Source organism: Anomalospiza imberbis, chromosome 8, assembly GCF_031753505.1.
Source record: "Anomalospiza imberbis isolate Cuckoo-Finch-1a 21T00152 chromosome 8, ASM3175350v1, whole genome shotgun sequence".
Lineage (NCBI taxonomy): Eukaryota > Metazoa > Chordata > Aves > Passeriformes > Viduidae > Anomalospiza > Anomalospiza imberbis.
Window position 1 is genome coordinate 18,024,872 of NC_089688.1, and position 10,503 is coordinate 18,035,374.

Here is a 10,503-nt window from a genome sequence, read left to right on the forward strand (position 1 = left end):
TTAATAAACAAAATAAATGGAACTTGTTTTATAATACTGGAATGACTTCTAGCCAGCTTTTTCATTGTAAATATGTGTCATTGTAATTCTATCTCCAGTTATGCTGGCTGAGAAAGTTCAGAGCAAGGAAGTGAGTGTGTGTGTGTGTGTGTGTGGTATACAATTAAAAGATCTAGGAGATGACTGGATGCAGGGCTTCATCCCCCTTCCTCCCCTTCCTAAAGAGAGGAGGACATTGGGCAGAAGCACCTTTGGCCCACGACTCCTGCGATCATTCCCACCCTCCCTGTTATACAAGGGCAGTGGTCTGTCTGGCCAGACGACCATGGAGATATGGTGCCAGCACCCAGTCCAAAAGCACTGGGAGATGATCACCTCCTTGCCACCACCCAGAGGACATCAGGACTTTTGTACTCCCTGTGTCCCATCCACCTGGGGGAAGTTGCCAGGTGTGTAACTTGTCTTTTTTCTCATTTCTCCTTATTTTCTCCTATTGTATATTGTGTTGTGAAACACAGTGGAGACTCTTCTCAGAGTGATTTTGGCTCAGTCCTTGTCCAGACTGACAATTTTATTTAGGTTTTCTCTGCTTTAATCCCTGAGTAGCCATGAAGTCCTTGCTGACAGTGGAAGTGCTCCTGTAATATGAATATAACAGACCATAAAGAGAATAATTGGCTGGTTATGTTTTTACGAGAAACACATTGACAGGTTTGCACATCTGTATTTGGGGGATATGCTCTGTTTAATTTCTGAGTAAATAAAAAACTCTGAGTTTGATCCCTTCTCTCACTGAAAAACAGCATCAGAAGCTGGTGATATTGCACATGATGGGTAACATGGGCTCTAGTGAATACATATAAATGTGTAATTTGGAGCAACTGGTGTACATCAGTAATTTTTATTAAAGAAACTCTGCTTCAGAGCCTTATAGGAGATAAAGAACATGGAACACTTGAGTAAATTTGACTTCAATGTGTTTGGAGTTTTTTGTGAAATCCTCATTATAACAGCAGAGGTCAGTGATTAATTTATTTTGTGTTTAGGATGATTATTCTGGTCTTATGATGATCTCACATTTAATACTGTCCCCTGATACTAAATATAATATTGTAATTACGGGGTTTAAATGGATAGGGGATGGCTGAAAATGACCTGTGGTCTTCCCTTGCTTCTTTTTGATATTCTCAAAGTTTTCATGATGTTGATTTCTCACATTAGATATTCAGATCTTTGGTACTATATGGCCAATTAGAGACTTGCTTCTAATATGCTATTGAACATACTTAGAAAGTAGCATTCCAATAGTGCAGAAGAGAAATCATTTATGTCCCAATTGACTAAAGCTCTGTGTTTTTATTAAAGCAGATTTAACACAAACCTTAGGGGAAGCAGCTTGCAGTGGTAAAAGATAAGCACTTTCCTGTGTCCAAGTCCATATTGAATAAATTGAGGCCTGGGGTACTTTGAAAGAAGAAGAGAGGGAAGACTGCGAGAAGCAGGGACAGTCTTTGAAATCCTTCTAGCAATGGAATGAAGTGGGACACCAGCAAAAAGTAAAAAATGTTCAAAGCTGGAGCTGCACTTTGCAAAGACAGGGCTTGTCAAAGGCAAGGTGCCTGACAGGCTGATTCTTCTCTGTGCTGGCTTGGGCTCCCTTGTCATGGAACTCTCAGGTGTGTTCACACTCCTGCCCACTGGCATTCGGAGCCTCATCTTATCACAACTGTCCTTTTGCTTACTTAAAGCTAGCATGGGGAATGACAGCATCCAGAGCACACGAAAATGGAATTATTGCTGTGCCAGCATTGTCAGTGTTGCCACCAACATGAAGCATTTCAGGTGAGCTAAGGTGGCCTTCTTCAGGATCATTCTTACATCGACAGGGTAGAGATGACAGACTCTGAGATAAACATTGATTTTTCTATTCCTAGCGCTGATAAGCTGCAGGGGATGAGAACTGGATCTGGTCCAAGAGAAACTCTCTTTGCTTGCCCTGAGATTCCTGAAAGTCTGCTGGCAGAATCAGTTTCTGCTGGTGAACACTGACAGCCTGGAACAGGTGCCCTTAGACTGTATCCCTTCCCAATGAATGTGGGTGAAGACATTCCAGAATTATTCCATGCCAAAATTGTCTGTGCTACTTGAAGTTTCTAAAAGGAAAGTTAGAAAAAGAATGAAAACAGAATTTCCTTTAGTATAAAGAATATCACTTTATACGAAGACAATGTTATTGTCGGTAGTGCACCCATACCTGTGTAGAGATGAATCTAGGTGTGTCTACATGTCTATATAAACTTATAGATACAGCCTTCATGTACTTCTGAACTGTCTGGACATGATCTAAACAGTGCCCTCAATGTCCTTTCCAGCTCCCACTTGTCTGTGCACATGTCCTATTACTTGCAGCTCCACAAGGGAGCTCCATTTCACCTGGGATTCCCATGTTCCACTGCCCCAGGGAGATGGATGTTTGCTTCTTTCCACATTCTTGCCAGGACTAGGGTAGTACCTGGGATGCCCCCACACCTCCATCTGTCTGCTGGAGGTGGGGTGGTCACCCACACATTGTCCCCCTTGCTAAATGTGATGCAGTTGGTGAGTCTGGGGCCAGGTAGAACTGGAAAGGGGGATGGAGATGCCCTTTGGCTTACTGTGTCCCCTTCCTGAACGCCCTGCATTGTCAGCCCAAGACACAAACTCTCCTCTTGTCAATGGGATCAGCCCCAACAGTTCAACCCAGCAGCAGAACTGGCCCTAGCACTGATCCTGCTGCCATAAACTCCTTTCTTTAGCAACCAGATGAGCCCTAACATAAACCAAGCAGGATCAAATACCATCTGGAGTACTGGACCAAAAACCTACTGACACATCCAAGTTACATGACTGCAACTTAGCAGGAATTTTCCAATAAAACAGCTTCTTTGCTGAAAAGGACACTGCTTTGACAACACTGAAGTTGCTGGTAAAAAACCTACATATTTGGAGTGTTAATTTTTTTCATCTGCTGTCTTCTCAGATGGGAAATTTGCTCAAAAATTATTGAGAAGTCCTTGTTTGCTTACTTGGATGTCTAAGTAAACAGTCCTGGACCTTTTCTTTTGGACTGAAAGTACTTTTTAAAGAAATCATTATTTTAAAATAAATTTGAAGATCAAGAAAAGGGTTTCAAACATCACAAAATATTTTTTGGTTTATTTCTTTGGAGTTTGTTGAGCTGAATATAATTTTGACCTTTTTTTCCCAGTGTTTGGGAGTTTGGGTTGGTTTGTTTGTTTGTTTTGCTGTTGGTAGTGGTGGTTTAGGGGTTTTTTGTCCATTTTGAAATGAAGAAGAGATGTTACCGTCACCAAAACGGCTGTGCGATGGGAAGAGTCTCTGATGCAGTCACAGAGAAGTGCTCCCAGCACCGGCTGTCATGATGAGCCACAGCAGAGTTCCCTCTTGTGCTGGACTGTCCGCGGCTCTGGATACAGCTGCCGAGCGGCCAGCTCCACGCTGGCAATCTTCTATTAGCACTGCAGGGAGGCTATTCTCACTGCGGGCTAACTGAGTTTTCCGGGGGTAGAGGAACCTGCTTGTAGATTTATAGCCTTCTGGGCAACACACATGTTTAATGGTGTGCAATATCTGCATCCCTGGGGTATACTGAGAGGTTATCTGATCAGGCTCAGCAGGACACCAACCACGTGGTGTACGCTTGTCAATTTTTATGCTTCTCTTCTGAAAATCCCAAACAGCCTTGGAAAGCTTCCAGTGCTTGTGAGATGGCATTAACATAAGGGCAATGGTACATCCACACTGCTCCTTCAGCAGGTAAACACCCTTCATCCTGTAAATAAAGCTGAGCTGGGGGTAAAACAGAGGTTTTATGTGTGACTGCATCTGTACTGTGGGCATTTGCTGGAGCAGCATTGTCAGCCATGGTCGCATACGATCGAGCTGAGCAGGAGGAAGCCTGTGATGCTCAGAGACCACAGATAAAACCCCATGATCCCAATTTGTGCGGTTTTTATTATGGCTAATCCTAAATCCAGTCTGAATCAAACTAAACCCTCACTCATTCCTAATTCCCCCAAATTAATGCTCACATTGCTGTGTACATGCTGTTAGCTAACAGAGCACACAGCAGACATCATCCTCCATAACATGCTGGGCTGTTTAGAAGACTTTTTGCTCCTTGCTGCTTATTGCCAACTCTGCCAGCTCAAGTATTTCCCAAACTGCCTGTAGCAAGCCCAAAATGTTCCCTCCTGCTGATAGAAATGTGAGGAGCTGAGCTCAGGAAGAGAGAGAGTCCCTGAGAGAGGGCAGGGGGAAAGGATGAAGTGAAAGCAATGTACCTAAACAATGTCATCATTTACAAAAGTAGCATCTGGGCAATGCAATTCTCCCTTGTGGCAGGTGCTAAGGGCCTTGTTAAATAGTGGGCCCGATATATCCACCTTTGCATGCAGGAGCTATTTTGGTTGGGCACATGTAAGTCCCAGAGACAGAGAGTATGGAATCAAGGTTAAATTGCCTTCCCGTGCAGTGGCAGCAGGAATAAGGTGTTTCCAGTACCCTGGCTCCTACTTTTCTGGCTCAGTAATGTAGTTCTAAAATCTAATTAATAACAAAGGCTCTCATTTATTCCCTCCTTTACAGCTTTCACAGTGTCTGGCAAACTGTGTATTGAGCAACAGAAGAGTACCAGTGTCACTAAATTTTAATATGTATGTGATTCATCAAGCTGGTGAAAAAGCATAGCTCTTAACTCAGTGGATTATTTTCTTAAAAGTTTGATTTCATCTGAACTGGCTAGGAATTTGAAGATTTTCAGAGTTTCCTATAGACAAGAGTCTTCCCAACCTCAACAGCCCTGTAGACACTTGATATTTGTACAGAGCAGCAGACCTATGACATTATATATAAAAAAAATTAATCCAACGAACCACCTACTTCAAAAGAGAATTTCAGCCAAGACCTAGTGACGCCTTTGTGTGGGGCAAACAGTACCACTTGCATCTTCAGCTGTACTGCTCCTCACCTCTGTGATGATGTGATGGAGACAACCCGGTGTGGCATTGAGAAGCAGGGTGACACTGAGGGGTCCCAGATGTTTTGTGAGCTGTCAGTGAAGGGACAAGTCACCTCTCAGGCTGTGGAGGCTCATTCAATTACTAAAAGACGGAACCTCTTAACAAGAAATATCTCCCTTCAGAATGTCTGCACAGAGTAATATAGGGCTCAGGTTGGGTCTGCTAGCAAAAAACTACTGAGCAAGAAATTCTCCCCCTTCCTTTCCTTCCAGCTTGGAGCCAGGTTATGAGCTCCACTCACAGCCTCATGGTGGAGGTAGGGATGAAGCCTTGTGCAGTGAGTCCTGGGCTTCACTGACAGAGAAAGGGCTCTGTGGGGTGCATGAAGCTGACTCACCTGAACACTGCTCCTGAGCCTGGTGGAGGGAAACCACCAAAAGAGAGAGGAAGCTGTGGTTTAAATGTGCATGCTCACACACAGACACACACACACACAGGATGTCTGGCTGCTTGTTTTCTGTGTTATTTATCTGAATAAGCAGCAGCATCAATCTGAATTGTTCCCAGGTTCAGACCCACAGGAGAAGTATTCAAGTATTTGGCTTTCTGAGAGTGATTTTGCAACTTCCTTTCTGACCCCTGTCAGAAGGTGATTGTCAAATCCTCCCCGGAGAACTTCTGGCTCAGTCTCAGCTGGGTTTAGCTCTAAAGTAATGGTTCAGAGGAGAAATAGGATCAGCTCTTTTCTCCTGTACATCTTCCTTCCCTGCCAGCAGCCAATTTCTTGTGTGCTGCTACAGAAATATTTCTAATAAAAAGTAACAACTCCCAGGGATGCTCCTATCCCTTGCTCTGCCAAGGCTGGTGATCACACCAGCATCTTGGTTCTCAAGCATCTGCCAAAACCTGATGGCTTCAGCCAGCATGATGGAGCGAGGGAGAGCCAGCTGGGATATAACAGGCAGACTTTAGGTTCCTGGGGAGTCTTCTTTGCAGAGATGGGCTTCTTCATTTAATGGGCTTTGAATCTTATTTAACACATTGCTTCATGTACAGTAGGGGTGTAAAGAAGCTGTGTGCACATAATAAAAACTTGGCCTATTTGTACCTAGGGGAGCCCTAATAAATTTGCCACTATAGCAAGTGTTAGTCTCTAGGGCCAATACTGAATGCTGGAGTTTAATAAAAAAGAATTCTGAAACAGAAAAACTGAAAGGTAAACCAGTTTGGCTGACAAAGCAAACACAGTTTAATTAAAAATGAAGTTTCCTCCTGGCCTTGACCAGTCCCAAGGAGTCGTGTCTCAGGCTGGCTGTGTCTGGCCTGCCTTCTGATTGCTGCTCTCAGGGTGCATTTTCCTAGCACACTATCAGAGGTCTCCCAGACTGGGCTGAAGGCAGTTCTCAGAGTGTGTTCAGGCCATTGTTCGGGCAGAAGGTGGGTAAGTAAGCCATGAAGGATGACATAGGCCAGGTGTCCACCTGTGTACAACATTAATGTCACAGTACTCTGGCTTGTGCTGGGACTTAAAAAGCAGGATAGTAACAGCCACCCTGCCATTAGACCAGCCCAGAGGAGTGGATACTTTCTCTGTACAAATAGCTGTCGCAATCTCAGATGCTCCAGGACACTGTAGAGTTATTTAGCTGCACTGTCTGAAACCACAGGCAGCTTCAGTAACTTCCAGGCCCATCAGAACAGAGTTCTAGAAGCTACCTTTTGTTGCTCTGCATGTGAAAACTCTTTTTGGTAAAATGACACAAGCGGTGGGTTTTTTTGCCTTCTCTGTTTCATATTATGGATGTTATATTGAAAAAACACTGACTATAGAAGAAGCCATTGAATTAAATACTAGAATAATTATGCAAGCCAATATTTTAAATCCTAGTGAGGTTTAACTATTGCTAGTTTACTACAAGAAACATCTCATAACTCCAAAATATGATGCTTCTGAAACAGCAGATCAGCACCTACTTGTGGCAGACAACTTTGGGCAGACAAGAAGGCCGCTGTGGTTGGATTATTAAAATATGGTCAACACATCACTTTCAATTAAGGCTAGATGTGCTACAGGCCAATGAAATTCACATTTTCACAAGCCAGGACTGCTAAATGCTTCTTTGGTAGTTATCAGGAAAAGATCTTACATTGTGGTAATATGGCCACCTAAAGTCAATATTTTACTACATTGTAAAGGAAGTTTTTAACTGGAAAGAATAAAGCATTGTTTATTGTACTCTATTACACTTTTATTTATGGCATTGTGGTGGTGCCCGCCCTCGGGCCACACTGTGATCTCAGAGAGGGGTGTCAAACTCTTCAGTGGAGAGGTCTGAGTTATGTACTCAAGGCTCGGGTATCAATCCAGGGCATTTCACTTCCCCTGCTCCACACACTGCTTCCACCACACCGCCAGCCAAGCACAACAGGATCTTTATCGAGCAGAGCTCTTTTAGAGGGAGAATGTGCCACAGCAGCACACCACAAGCATTTCATCTCCATCCCCTGTTCCCTTGTGGTCCACCCAGCAGCAAATGACTTCCTTCCACACTGGGCTGGCTTCTTTCTGCTGCAGGGAAGCAGAAAGCTTGAGTGCACAGCAGAAGTGCAGACTTCCAGAGACACAGCCCTGCCAGCAGGCTTTTATCCCTGGCCATGACCTGGGATGGGGGACTCCTCTGGGAAGTGGAGAGGTCATCCCAAATTCACCAAGGGCAATAGTCTGTGGGGAACAGAGAGGGCACTGACAGCACGAGAGAAGAGTTTAATGGTAAACCAAGATCTGCATGCACATGGCCTTCAGCATTGTTGTAAATAATACTCCTAATAAAGAGCCAATTAGACCAAAAATTTCATTACTATCCAGTGTAGGAAGGACTAGCCTAAAGCATAACTGAGCAAAAGTGAAAACACAGCTCCACATTTCCTGTTATAATGTACATAGGCATAAGGAGACTTAATTAGATGTGTAAAAGGTAACAAGCATGGAGAGCTGAGAGAATGGCAGGCAACCTTATAAAGAAGCCCCACAGTGTGGCACTTTGCAGCAGCTCCCACTAACAAAACCCAGCCCAACATGTTGTGGTGACCCCACGCTTGTCCTGAGCAGGGGCTCCTGGATGGCCCTGCCAAAGCCTCCCCAGTGCCAGGCTCGGCCCTGGAGCAGCAGGAACTGCAGCATGGTGGTGGCACAAGTGGAGAGTCAGCACCAGGGCTGGAGGCAGGAGCATGGGCTTTCCACAGAGCCATGAATGAGGATGCAGGGAAGGTAGGAGATGAGGGGGAGCCTGGGCACTGTGGGTGTCTGTGATTTCTTGAGAAAGGAGCCCAGGACTGGAGACACTTTGCCAAACCTAAGCAAGCAACGTTGTTACAGTAACCATCCATGCTATGCGTGGCTCATGCTAGTACAGAAATTCAGAGAAAATTATTTCATAGGATCCAGTGACAATGCACTGAGCTGTCAAACAAAACATATTTATCTAGCATCCATCCCTTAAACCCTGGGCTTCCAATTTTCCTTCACATAACCAAAAAAATACCATGCAGGCTAATTTTGGAGTCGCTCTCATGTAAATCATCCCCTTGGGCTTGGGCCTCTCAAGCTGGGGTTCAGCCTGAGTGACTTTTTATAGCTGAGTTATAAACTTTTAAATGCCAGACTTAATCAGAGCTACTGAAATGGCCATTAGAGAGGTTTAAGTGGCATAGCCCTGATATATGACAGCACAGAAAGTAGGCAGGTGGTTCATCTGCTGTGGGCAGTCCATCTGGAAGGGAGCAGGGTCTGGTGACTAGAAACAAGCACGACTGAGACACAGATCTCTGGGGTTTTGCTCTTGCCCTTGTGTTATTTCTGAGTGACTTCAAGAAGGCTCTCTTGGGGTGCACTTCCCTGAGCAGCCAGGTCTCAGATCGAAGGCTTAGAGGAAGAGGTGGCTCACCATGCCCTGGTTGCTCCAATATGCTGACAAGAACAAGAACATTCATCTGCCTCCCCTTGGCAAACTGCAAGAATTGTAAGAGAATTGGCTTAGGGTTTAACATGGCATTGTGTACACTAAAAACACACAAATCATCCTCCTTTTTGGCTGACTTAGAGCAATCACACACAAAATCTTACTGAATAATTATAACCACAGACACATCAGACACTGAAGAGCTCAGGCTTAAGGGGATCTAATGCTGTTTTGCTCCTTGCCAGGAGGATTTGAAAAGCTTTGAGTCCCCTAATTTTGCAAGTTCTGAGACACCCAGCAGGTTCCAGCTGTGCATGGAAGAGCCTCCCTCACTCTGCAACATTACTGTGGTCTGAGCAGAACTGGGCAGTCATCAATGTGAAAGGTGCTTGCACAGAGAAATTGATCTGAATGAAAACAGTACAGGAGATTTTCAGGGTCTTCTTTCTAAATTTATTCAAGTATTAAACAAACAGAAACTACAGCATGCATCAGATACTTTCCTTTATTGTACAACAAAACTGTGGACTTGTTTGTATTTGCAGCATTTCCAGCAACATCAGGCAGACTTGTCGATGTTATCCAGTTTTGCACAGTCACTAGAGTGTCGCATCATGAATTATTAAATCAGTGCTTCGTGGTAATACATAATTTCTTATCAATTATTCATGCTAATGTGCGTGTAGTTTACTTAATTGTGTTATTGACGATCAAAAGTAATTTCCTGAAAATCCTCAAGGACAGAAAATTTAATCAGCATAACTACTTTTCAGATGCAATGCTGTTAAGTATTCTTAATTTGCTCAACAATTCACTTATTTATGTACCTTTCTGGAGGAAATACGAGTTTAATCAAACAATTAGATTGAAGTGTTAGTGTACAGAAGGGCTGAAGTTCAACTGAATGCAAGGTAATTATATTGAAACAAAGTTGGGCCTGCCTCTTTGGACTGGAATATTTTTTTTAGTCTTTTTTTAGGAAGGAGAAAAAATATTATGACTGGGAATATCACTAAGAAGACAGTGATTCTCTCTCCTCCAACCACACCCCACAACAAAGCACAGCGATCTCTTTTATTTTGGTGGAAGAAAAGGGTTGTTGCTGTTGTTAAACTAAGCCATAACTTGCAGCCAGAGAAGCCACCTCCACCCACAGTTCAGCAGAGCAGCTCCTGAAGCTGAAGCACAAAAGCAGACCACAGGCTACTGTATGTTCCTCTCCCTGCATTAGGACAGTTAAGAATCCCCAAAAGAAACACACTGTGTGGCATAAGTAAAATAAAATTACTCCATTTGATGCATGTGGGCCCTGCCTGACTTTTTTTGTTTTCTGACCTAAGGACAGACCCAGCAATGCCCTCTCTGCTGGCTTGTGCCCAGAAGACACAAACTCCATTCTGAGGGTGCCTGGTTCCCTTGGCTTCTCCACAGTGATGGTGCTTGGTGCTGCCAAGCGACCCCACAAACACCAGGGCTCCCACCCTTTGAGTGGGTGCTGACATCAAACCATGCCTCATGGAAAG